Genomic DNA, 13,442 nt, shown 5'->3' on the forward strand with positions numbered 1-13,442 from the left:
CAAAGTTTGCGCCTGAAAATATCTTCAGGACTGATGTAAGGTGGTGCATCCCCTAGGAACTCGGAGCCAAGGTGGACCAAGCTCTCATCACTCCTTGTCTCAGTATCTCCCATAATGCAAAGCACATCTCCTTACGGGCATGTATGCTGCTATGCATTAAGGGAAGGAACCACTACCCAGACCGGTTTCGACCTTTATTGAGGTCTCGTCAGTTACTTCAGTCCTGAAGATATTTTCAGGAGCAAACTTTTGTTTGCTCACACTTGGATAAAGGATTAAACTCAATTTATTATTGTCTAACAAAGTGCAAAATAAACTTCCAACATCTTTCTCTAAATCCAGAGTAATTTAATAATAAGGTGGTATCTGTTGGCAACTCCTATAGGTAAACATGACCTCTCCATTGCTTCTGCCTTAGTGTCACCACTCTGGGTTTGCCTCCCACTGACGAGACCTCAATAAAGGTCGAAACCGGTGCGGCTCTGGCTCTGATTTGAGAGGCTCTTCTTGGTGGTAGGTTTTTGCCTGTCTCTGAGTGGGGCCACTGCTGAGATTATGGCTCTACTTGGTGGTCGGATCAGCCTGCCACTGGATAGAGCCAATGCTGAGAAGTTCTTGTCGGTGATGGGGTGAGCCTGTCACTGAATGGAAGAACGCTGAGTTGGGCGATCTTACGGGATCGTCTTGTTTTTAGAAAACTGGTCTGGGTAGTGGCCCTTCCCTAAATACATTGCATTATACATGTCCTCAAGGAGATGTGCTTTGCATTATGGGAGATACTGAGACAAGGAGTGATGAGAGCTTGGTCCGCCTTGGCTCCGAGTTGCCAAGGGATGTACTACCTTACCTCAGTCCTGAAGATATTTTCAGGCGCAAACTTTGTTTGCTTACACTTGAATAAAGGATAAACTCAATTTATTATAGTCTAACCAAGTGTAAAATAAACTTTCAATTATTACAGGATGTTTTAAAAGAACATTTGTATCTCTTCCTTCATTAAAGTGGTCAATCTTCCGGTACTAAGTTGGATGTTTCGATGTCGATTCTTTTTCTGCTCCTGCATGTACCCGTTTCTTCAAAGCACGTGACTGTTTTGAGAGTAGCATATGTTGGTATTCGAGTGGATCGCTTTCTTAGAATCGCTGTAGAGACAATACGAATCCTTCTGGTTGTCAACATGATTTTCGATGTTATTTTTCCCACAGACAATGCGAACCAGGACAGTTATTTCTACACATAACATCAACGTCACTACCTCGCATAGGAGACGATAAACCCTCCGAAAATCAAACTAAACATCATTTACATGATGTTTGGTTTGATTGATCTACACTGACATTTAAATGATACAAGCTTGATAGTAAATACTCAAGAAGTAATGATAAAAAACATGAAGGGATCTAAAAGGGATCTGAAAGTGCTAAGAAGAGCTGTGCGTTCATTTTGAATACATGTAACATATTCAATATGAAGGCACAGCTCTTTTTAGCACTTTCAGATCCCTTTTAGATCCCTTTATGTTTTTCCTCATTTCAGTATTTACTATCAAGCTTGTATCATTTAACACTGGAACTGCGCGACGGACAGTGCCGCATTACGCTAATACACCTCGCAAATCACTATGACGTGCGTATGCTTGTGCGCGTAGCAATATGACTCTGTGGTAAACACAGTGCTGCTAGCACCCTCCTGAGTGCTACAAGATGGATTTTTATTATTTTTTATACAAAATAAGAGAATTGTATAGGATTGTTGATGATAAAATTAAATATTACAAGCAAATATAAAAAAATATATTTATATAGCGAGAAAACTTGGGGGTGCTGCAGTTCCGCAGTGCTAATGCACGAGCCGCTCCTGATCCCAGACGCTATAATTGTACTGACCTTACTGATGACTAATATACTACTTCTATGGCAGTCGTGTACATGTGTGTGTGTAAGATAAATTAAACTCTGAACAGCTGAGACCTCATAATCTTCAGTGCGATATTTCAATCTTTACTTGGAATCAGGAGCGGCTCGTGCATTAGCACTGCGGAACTGCAGCACCCCCAAGTTTTCTCGCTATATAAATATATTTTTTATATTTGCTTGTAATATTTAATTTTATCATCAACAATCCTATACAATTCTCTTATTTTGTATAAAAAATAATAAAAATCCATCTTGTAGCACTCAGGAGGGTGCTAGCAGCACTGTGTTTACCACAAAGTCATATTGCTACGCGCGCAAGCATACGCACGTCATAGTGAGATGCGAGGTGTATTAGCGTAATGCGGCACTGTCCATCGCGCAGTTCCAGTGTTGTTTATATGCAGTTTGCGCCAGTAGTAGAGTGTTCGTAGTGCTTATCGTGTTTACTCCGTCTCTTTAAATATTTGGACATTACAATTAACGAAATAACATTTGTTATAGTTTTTATTTTAGAACATTATTGGGGTTATGATAATGGATTTTATTTTTAAGTAATTCTGAATTATACCAACCTGTATAATTTTATCGACAATAAACAATATTTTTTCATGTTTAATTTTTTTTTTAATTTTTACTATAATTTTGATATTTTATCCAAACACGTGTACACCGTACCTTACAGCTTGTATGTATATTTCGAAAGTTGCAGCATCCCCACGATTTCAAGCCACGAGTTGCCACTTCTCGGAGTCTAAACCATCCAATGTGATATGGTGTAGACCCCAGGTAAACAGGATCATCCATAAGAGAAAGTGTGATGTATCTGTTACTGGATATATGCACATGTAGGTCGACTGAAAATCAAGCAACAAAAAGCTATGACTCGAATCAATGAAACTGTACAAGTGAGAACGGAAAGCATCGCCTGGTCCAAGAGATCCTGGTTTCAGTATGTCTTTCCCGGGATACATTGATAGCGGCTGGAACACTCTTTGCATACCACAATATTCTCGAATATCGGTGGCCATCAGAACATACTTAAGTTTATTGAACTGTGAACAGTTACTTCCAGCAGAATATACATCAGATCACCAGGTGTAGCTTGTTCTGGAATGGTTTGAGGAGTTGGACTACACACACTAAATCTTAATCGAACATCTGTGAAATGAGTTGTCGTGTCAGAATCTAATGAAGCACTGGAAATGCGATGAGGACTGCACTGACTAGCATATACCTTCACAATGGTTTTGACACTTGTGAAACCATTCACCAACATATTCAGGGATGTTTTCAGGGCCAAAAAAAAAAAAAAAAAAGGAAGAGAGAGAGGTGGTAAAAAATATTATTCACTATTAGGTAAAAAAATAAATAATTTGATAAATAAATAACAAAATTCAATTTGTGATGGACTAGTAAATTAATTAAATTTAGATTACTTAAATTCAATTCGTCGTAGAGGTGGACTCAAAAATAAGTATTCTAACTATATTATAACTATATTATTTCCAAGTATTCTAACTATATTTTGTAACATACTATGTTACAAAATATAGTTAGAATACTTGGAAATAATATTAAATGCGATATGGTTGAATAATGTGATTAAATAGTTTCACGTCACAGATAAAAATACATTTATATTATATATCAGAGCTTCTTAAATTGTGGGTCGCGACCTCAAATGGGGTCGCGTAACTGAATGTGAGGGTTGCGAAAAATTTGGCAACCGTAAAAGTTTTCTGAACGTGCAACGGCCAAAAATTAATTCAGATTCGAGGCTAATATTTGTAATTCTTTATGTAAATGGTAAAATTCTATGTATACCAAAGAATTGTTTTAAAATAAATTTCTTTATGATTTGTTATCAGCAAATGTTTGATTTGTATACCTATTTTATATACCCGTGATCGCGTAAATATTTCTCGGGTGAAAATGGGTCGCGAGTGGAAAAAAGTTTAATAAAGCGCTGATTTATTTATATTATATTATATTTATTTATATATTATGTCATTATTATTATTACGCTGCCCATTTTACCAGTCAATCATCAGTACCACATGATGTTTATCATTACTACAAGAATTATCCTTATAAGGACTGGCTTAAAGGGGCGAAGCAAGAATGCTTTTCATCTTCCCCGTTATCTGTAGAGGACAAGACAATGTAGGGATAAGGTGTTATTAAGCTATTAATTATTCTGAAATTTAATATTATAAAATTCAAAATAAAATATAATAATTTAGTTACAAAATATTTGAAATATTATTTTTTAAAATTACCTATTTGAAATTTCGATGACAAGCAGGCTAAATGTTTCCGAACTGTGTCTGCTCCTTTGTAATGGTGAAAATTTGGTCGAAAGCCAAAACAGAATTGATTACATGTGAAGTCAGAGGTGACGCTTTGGCGAGGCTTCTGCACATAAGTCAATCACTTCGATCATTACGTGGTCGCAATAACATCACAGTGCGACGCTCAGAGATCCCATGCTGAGCTCAAGTTATGTGCATGAAAACACCGACTACCTGTTGATGCCAAAGGCCACCAATCCTTTGTCTGCAGTAGATCTCTCTTCTCTCTCTCTCTCTCTCTCTCTCTCTCTCTCTCTCTCTCTCTCTGAAGTAATCCGATTAGTACGAGAGAGATTATGTCCCTGCTTGCTGTCCTATAGATAGTACAAGACTACCAACATCAGAATTCTACACAACGTGCTCAGTTCAGTGAATTTTGTGCTGGGATTATAACCCTTTTAGAAGTTCAAATCTTGGTAATATAGTTAAACATAAAAGTACATAAAGTACAGCGAAGAACTCATTTATAATAAGAACATAAATTATATTTTTACTCAATAAGGCTGAAACTCTATCTTGAATACGCCGCTGAGGTTTGAAATCTGAGGTGGATGACCAAATATAATTCCAGGAAGGCCGCACACACGCTGTAATTATCCTACTGTTTCGAAACTAATATCGTGTGTGTGTGTGTGGTTTAGGTTTGTTTGGTAGAGATAAATCAGAACTTGAGAGCAGCCGAAACTATAATCCTATAATCCAGCTATATCTTAACAAAGAGAGAGAGAGAGAGAGAGAGAGAGAGAGAGACAGAAGGAAATCCAGACACAAAGAAGTCAAAAATGGTGTAAATCCTTTTAAGTACCTAAAGGGTGTTCTTGAAGCAAACTTAGAAACTTAGGAGACGCCATGGTTAAAAACGTGTTAACTAAGCTCATTATTATTATTTAAAATTATGTGACTCCCATCCACAAAGACTGTAACCTAAAGTACAACTATCAACACCCATGCCCATAAAAGAATTCGACCTCATAGCCTATTCGTTGGTGAGTGGATATGCTATCCAATCAACGAACTAGGCAGACAAAGGACTGTACGGGAAAAGCATGTTTTTGATATACCAGATATTCTGAATCCAATATTAGTTAATCTCTTTAGCTTCGTATTCTATTTCAGTGTAACAGTCTCATCTCCAACTCAGAAAAATAAATACAGTTATATTTTCAAATAGCAATGAAAACATAATATTTTATAATAGACATCCCTAATGATTTGTCCTTTACACAGATTACCCAAGTGATAACTACGAGCTTAAGCGATAATATTGATTTATTTTTAACATACATATTCCATATGTATGTTACAGCATTCATATTCCACAAACTGAGAGCACTATTTTATTAGAAGTTACACTCACACATAATATTTATAACTTGGTCAGCACATATTGACCGTAATGCATTCGTTTCTTCCAACCTTTGTTATTATTATTTCAAAGATGTTTCCAATTTTAATTTACTGTTACAATTTAGAAACTAACACTTGAAGTATGGATATAACAATGGATTAAATTACTTTAACGCTTTATTCAAGGATACTATACATGCAAAATAAATAAAGGTGTTTTAATATCATAAGAATTATTTCAATAATTTTTTTAAAAAATACAGTTTTATCTAAAAATAAAAACGGTTAATTATAATATATTAAAAGTTTTATTTTAAATTTGTAAAAAAATAAATAATTTGATAAATAAATAACAAAATTCAATTTGTGATGGACTAGTAAATTAATTAAATTTAGATTACTTATATTCAATTCGTCGTAGAGGGGGACTAAAAAATAATAAATATAATATTTTCTTAAATGAAAATAAAACTAAGAAAAATTCATAGCTGAGCTAAAGTATAATCTATGCTAGCACAGAGAAATACCACTAACATTGTAATTAGAGGTTTCACCCCAATAGGTCTCTTGGGGGACATTATAAAGGGGATAGAGAAAGATATGCTCGAAGAACTGAAAAGTCATGATTACATAAAATGAACGACGACGACAAAAAAAAACCACAATGTCGTTTAGTTGATCTTGTCGCATGAAGCGCTCTCTGGTGTTCATGATGGGACATAGTGATTAGTGGAATTATATAATTAAATTATTCTTACGGTCACAGTGGCTGTAATTGCAATTTTCTGTTATGACTTTACCCTCCGGTATTAGAAAATCAAATGTCTTAAATGTATTATCTGAGAGTCGGCTTAAGATTTCGATAAAAACTAATTATAATGAGGAGCAAAATTAATGAAATTTCTTCAAGGTGGTTATCATATGTAAGAATGACAACACTCACCCAAATTGTTCGCTACAATATAATCACCCTTCCAAATAATGAGCACACATTCTTACGTTGTTTGAATTGAATTACAAAAAATCTTTAAAAAAAGGAAACGAATCACAATAATGGATGAATAAAATCCGTTCCACTAGAGGTCGCTTTTCATCCAACGTGTCGAATGAAAAGCGACCTCTAGTGGGACGGATTTCATTGTTGTCATTTATTATGAAATAAGTTTTATTATTATGAAATATTTGTCTAGCTTTTACACAAAATCCAATTACAATTACAGCTATTTATAATGTTATATAGAAAGAAATCATGGCGTTTTTTATCTATTTTATGTGCAACTAAGTATCTAGGTTCTCACTTTTCTTTTCTTTCTATAAAATTTTATTGTGCACAATGTAGCAACGATTATTTTAAAAAGGATAAAAAATTCTTCTGGAAATGTGAAAGAAATGGACATTAATGCTTATCAAAATATACTAAGGATCACGCTAGAAAAATGTGAAGTAATAGAAAGAAAGATTTATTTGAAGACTCCGGGAAAGATAGAAAGAATGTGGTATAAAAGTCAACGTTCCCTGAGTGTCTCTCTGGCAGTTTTTATTATTTCACTAACCTGATAAAGAATGAAATTGCTTCTGCCTGGTGGGAAATTATTTTTATCAGAAAACAGGTTTGTATCTCACAAGACCCGGATGTGCTATCTTCCTAGAGGGATGCTACTGACAGCTTCTCTGGTGTCGAGATTAAATCCGGCACACATCCTTGCCGACGGTATTCTTTTATGAAAGAATTCTTTGTACTAACTCAAATTTTTTGGACACACACACACACACACGTACAGCCTCTCTACCCTCAGGATGGGAAAGTGGAATTCATCTCTGTATTTGTCTGAAGTGTATCTCTCAGTCTAGCAGTAATGAAAACTCTACTTTTGGTACATAATGAAAGATGTTTGTCGTACGAATTCCATACAAGAATGTGCAACATATTTCCTATTATTTCATTCTTGGCGACTTACACGTTTTCTTGGAATTTTTTTTACTGCATTTCCTAATTTTCTTGTCTTGTCTTATCTTATACTTAGCTCAAGAATGCTAACAGCACTTTGTCTTTTTTTTAATTGCATACCGTTTATTGTAGCAATAGAAACAAGCACCTTAAAAAATCACGAAGAGACTGACTGGCTAATGCGTAAACACACGGTAATACCCGAAGATGACGTAATGAACCGAGAAATGCCGATCGTGAATTTTATTAATAGTAAGCTCTATGGCAAAAGACTAAAGAATGGATTTAAATGTAGCTAAAGTTTTACTTTACCACTTATGCAAAATTTATTTTTATTTTTTTATAGTCCTTATAAGGACTAGCTTAAAGGGGCGAAGCTTAGGGATAAGGTGTTATTGTGCTATTAAAGCTCTGATCATGGCAGGAGGATAACAGCAATAGCCAAGCTTCGGTTAGAACTTCATTGGCTACAGCGTTGCCATCCATTGCCCTCAAGGGTATTATTAATCACCACATCTCACGATCGATTCTTCTACCAGTTTATATATATATATATATATATATATATATATATATATATATATATATATATATATAAATATATATATATATATATATATATATATATAAATATATAAACATAAACATGTCAAATAGTTCTTAAAAGAACTGGGCGATGGACTGAGTCCTTGACTCTTTATCCCGTCATCTGAATGAAGAAAAACTGTGTGGAGAGTCTTATTGAGCTAAAAAGCTCTAGTCATGGCGGTAACGGCAATAACCTATAACCTAGCCTCAGTTAAACTTCATTGGCTACAGCATTACCATTTGGTTGCTTGGAAGTCCTAAAAAGGACTTTTTACATAATCTATTTTAAATTTCTTTATTGATTTTAAAAAAAGGTGTACTTATAAATTTGCATTATCAGCATTCTTAGTTATTGTAAATGATAGTTTTATTTTTTTTTATAGTTTACAGTTTTTATTTTTATATTTTTATTAACCTAAAAATTATAATAAACAGATTACTACTTTAGACTTTTCTCAAAAATTCCAAACTTTTTCCAAAATTAGACTTTTCTCCAATTGATTCTAGCTTAAAATAAAAATGCATTCTGGGAAACTGTCCTTAAACTGTAGCGTGAAACAACACGAGATTTCTAAAGGGAAAATATCTAAATATAATTTGTCTCTAATGTGGGTTTTCTTTATATTTGTTATTCTGCAGCATAATTTGATACATTTCTCTAAAATGGTTTATTCGCAATGACATAAAACATTAAAGAAAAAATTCTTTCTTAAAATACGATTTATTTATTTATTTTTAAACAGTGAGTGACCTGAATCTAGAGTCATTATAAATAAATAATTCGTAAAATAGGGATGTTGATATACGATGCACACTACAATGAAAGAATTAATTGTAATGGTCGCTTTATATATCATCTTTGTGTACATTACGGGAAGCCACAGACAATTAGCATTTATTACGAGGGAGTTTGCATAATAATGTTGTAGATTAAAAGGACATGATGACCTATTCGTCTTCACTCCACCGCTAAGTGAGATATATGCGGCAATTTAATTAGTCGCTTGTTTCTTGACTGTCCAGTTGTTGAGCGGTATTGCCCTATGCCTTTATTTAATGTTGCTTGGATTTAAATGAAACGTTAACTATTTACGTAAAGAACGTAAATCGTTAAACTAGTAACGTTGAACGTAAATAGAGAACGTAAAGAACCCGCATATTGTTTGCTTCGGAATGTTTTCTGCGATCGGTACGTTGGCTTTACGGCGCATGCTGTAACTGCATCGTATGTTATTTATTGATATTTTAATACATAACAGATTTACGAGATATAAGAAAAGCCTAAGGTGCTTTCTTGTACGAAGTGACCCACCATTTTATGAGGTAACAGTTCCCTTTTAAGTCTTAAAATGCATCAAAAATATGTACGAAGTGATCATAGACGATTCTCAAAGTTTGGTTTATTTTTTTCTACGGCGAGTCCACTTCCGAATGTATACGCAACCGTAAATACGAAAATTTATTTGAGTTAGGTCTTCATCTTGACTCATCATTGTCTTGCTGAATTGGCCGCGTGAAGATGGCTGCTTGGTTGACTGTCAAAGCAAACAGTGTCCATTTTTCGGAGTCATGTGTACAGAAATTCGCATGTTAAACACAACACAATATGGATCCGGGATCTTACCTGAAAAAAGAGTGTACGAATCAATTCTCATGTTCAAAATCGGTACAAACACATCCACATCAACGGCTGATAAGTACATGGGCTTTTCAATGTTCTCACTAGGCGTCACTATGACAGAGATCAGTGCATGCGTATCACTTGTCGGCACCCGATATTTATTTCATTTCATTTATTTATTTTTATTCTTACAAAAATTCGTCATTTTATACTCAAGATTGGACCAAGTGTATTCAAAACGTGGGAGAAGGCGGGGGGGGGGGGATTTTTTAAAAATGATAAATACATTCCATATAGCTGTTATGCTAATAAATGCATTGAAGATATTCTGAGGTATCCTCATATATATCGAGCTGTGTATTTTAAGAGCAACTACAAAAGAGAAATAAACCTCAACGAATGAACTCAAAGGACTTAACTGGAGCTAATTCTATCTCAAGAACTGATAACGCTAACACTTTTACTGGAAAATCTAGATTAATTAGTTTTGGTTGTCCGTAGCACTAATTTATATCATGGGATTGTTCATAAACTAATAGAAAGAGCGTTGATAGAGTTATGCATGATTAAACTCATACAAGGAGCTTGTCCTCTTATGGTTTGAAAGTCACGCACCCTTTCTTCCATGCTGGCGTAACCCCCGGAGTCCCAACTTGAAAGCTATACTAAGAAAAGCCTTGGCTGTAGAGATAAAACGTACACGCCGTACGGATGGGACTTTGTATTCTCTAGGAATTAAACTGTACCTGAGGGATACTCATCCGTTTGGTGAAAGACCGTGGAAGAATACGATAAATTAAAAAAAAAATGTAAATCTATTAGTATATTATAATATATAATATGCTATGATTTATATAATATGTTTCTTTCTTATGTCTCCCATTTTATTTAAAGTTGACAATTTACAACTTAAACAGCAAATTAACGCATGCGCATAATGCTTAATGGAAGTAGAACCAATGGTGTCTTAGCAACCAACTTTCCTTAGCAACCACCGTTGTTTTTTTAACCACAGTTTTGTTATACTTTTCATATTTCGCTTTACTGTTAATTAATATTTATTATTATCTATCTATTTATGTGTTTAAAGTCTTTAAATGTTAACTGCCTGGGTTAATAAGTAGTATAGAAATAGAAAACATGACACAACATAAATAAAAATAATAATTTTAATTAGGAAAAGATTTTTGGAAAATTTTCTAGTGTTTTTTCCTTTTTTTTGAGGGGGGTCCAGGCCCCCGTTCCCCCCTCCTGGGTACGCCACTGCACTTATATATCATGGTCCTTAGGTTTTTCAGTTTTTACTTTCCTTCAGTCTTTCGTGTATATACCAAGGTCAAATACAATTGAAGCTTCCTAAAAAATAAGTATTCCTTTGTGTATCCTAATTTAAAGGAGTTAACCTTCGTTCGTCGTTTCATCTTTGGCCTCCTTGAGAGAATGGTTTAAATTTAAGTCCTTCAGCGGCAGTATTTAGTAGGAACTAGCAAGCTGTCGCCTAAAAAACAAGCTTTGTAGATAAGAAAACCCTAATATCGTGGTGCTTACAGATTTCCTTTGGAGACACGGTATTTAGAATTACGAGTTAAGTTTAGCTCAGAACTTAACAGCTGAGTTAAGTTCAAGTCTGAATGAGGCAGATTCTCTACAAAATTATGGAGTGTTAAGGGAATTAACATTAATGACAAAAATATCGAAAACAGTGCACGATTTAGCTAAGCCTACTTACTGCTTGTGTTAGGGTGGTCCATCTTATATGCTGTCTGTAAATTGCGTGTGTTCTTCTGGCTAATTTGACTGTTTTATGGAAAGAAACACTCGAGTTTCAGTAAAGATAAAACCCTTCCAGCTAACTCACCTTAATTGAAATTGTCATGATAAATGTTCTACGCCTTCTTGACTGGATGCAAACCCGGGTTTTCGCATCCAAAGTGCATCCTTGATATTGACTGATCTACGGAGACTCCCTTAGGAAACTTAAGTTTGGATAATTAGCCTACCTTCAACATAACCGCTCAAATCTTGACAAGGGCTGCATATGGGCTTTTAGTGGCCTTCACAACTCCAATCTGAATCCGACAAAATACTTTGAGAAGGACCTGCCTGATTATGAGCAGAGCATAATTGCTTTTTCCATTAGTACGAAAAAGAAGTAGAATACAATATAACCACTTATTACCACCGCACTTATTACCTCCGGAGAGGACATCATATAATTAATTTCTGTGAATAAGAACATTTTTTGTTCACATCTTCACGTGTCCTGTAACTTTTGGTAGGATAGTGTGTGTATGATTCACTAGAGTGCCGTTTCAGGTCTGTTTGAACGCTTATACGAATTCGGGTAAATGTATTTAGTATTTTCTAAATTTGCATTTAAAAACAAGTTTATAATCTATTACAAATTCATGAATATTTCGATCTATTTTTCTCTGTCATGTTTCATCTTAAGCCTAATCTATCCAGAAATGGAGTCTTACCTTAGTCTGCCGCACACAAAAGCGCATTCCTTCCTTGTGTTTCGCTAACAAACGAATTGCACGAGGAGTTCACCAGTGTTGATGCTACAGGTCTATTAAAGGAAAACCCGCACGCATTTATTCGGCGAACATCCTTCGCCCCCCCCCCCCCCCCCTCGCAATCAGACACTGGAAGAATTTTAACCAAGCTTGCGTTTCCCGGATTGTAAGTTTTGTTCCGATGTTCAGTTTGCGGTTTAAACCCGTAAAACGGAATCTAAATTCTCATTTAAAATACTCTTCTCGAAGAAAGGTAACGATTGTGTCCTAAAAGATTTTCCATCACCGAACGCGGCCGTCGGAATTTCAACTGACACGAAGTGCGGCATAAATATTTCGCTCCGTAATATGGACATAATGTTCTTTCCCCAATCTGGCTGCGGAATATAAAGCTTACTCGGCTTCTTCGAGTCGTGACTAAAATATAAACAGTGACAAGAGGTCATTAATGTGTCGTTTTGTCGATGCTGTCACGCGCCGAGTTCGCGTTTCTCCACTCCGATACATTCATCGCTTGTATTTTGCCGGAAGAGATTTGAATATTCTTGTCACCCGTCTGGCATTAATTTCCACTTATAAACACCAAACGAAAGCTGAACTGACAGAAATAACATAAATTCTACTTGCATGATAGCGAAAAAATAATAATAATAAAAAAAGATCGTGTGAGCCTTTCAGTGAATGAGATCGACTGCATGGAATACTCGGAAAAGATTATTAAACAGTGAGTAAGAATGACGTCATACCTTGGATATTTCTTAATGTCACAAGTCAGGTGACAATTTAACTAGCATAGTAATCTTTATGTATTAAAATTCTTAAAAATTATTTGCCAACTTATTACTATAATAAATATTTTTAAATATTTTACAGAATTATTAGTTAATTTTATTATTAATGCTAAATAAATGAACACAGTATTTTACTTTATTCATACTTTTTTTACTAATTTTAAATAATTAATTTTTTACTAAAGTTTTAAAACGTGATAGATAAAAAAAATAATAATAATAGCTAGCTAAATAATAAATATAAAAAAATAATAATAGCTAACTAACTAAATAAATATAAAACGTGATAAACGTGAAAAATATTTTAAACGTAATAAATAGAGAATTTATAATATAATAAATTTTCCAGAATATTATTTTT

This window comes from Typopeltis vanoorti, chromosome 7 (genome assembly GCF_054136105.1).
Source record: "Typopeltis vanoorti isolate ZY-2024b chromosome 7, IOZ_Tvanoo_1.0, whole genome shotgun sequence".
Lineage (NCBI taxonomy): Eukaryota > Metazoa > Arthropoda > Arachnida > Uropygi > Thelyphonidae > Typopeltis > Typopeltis vanoorti.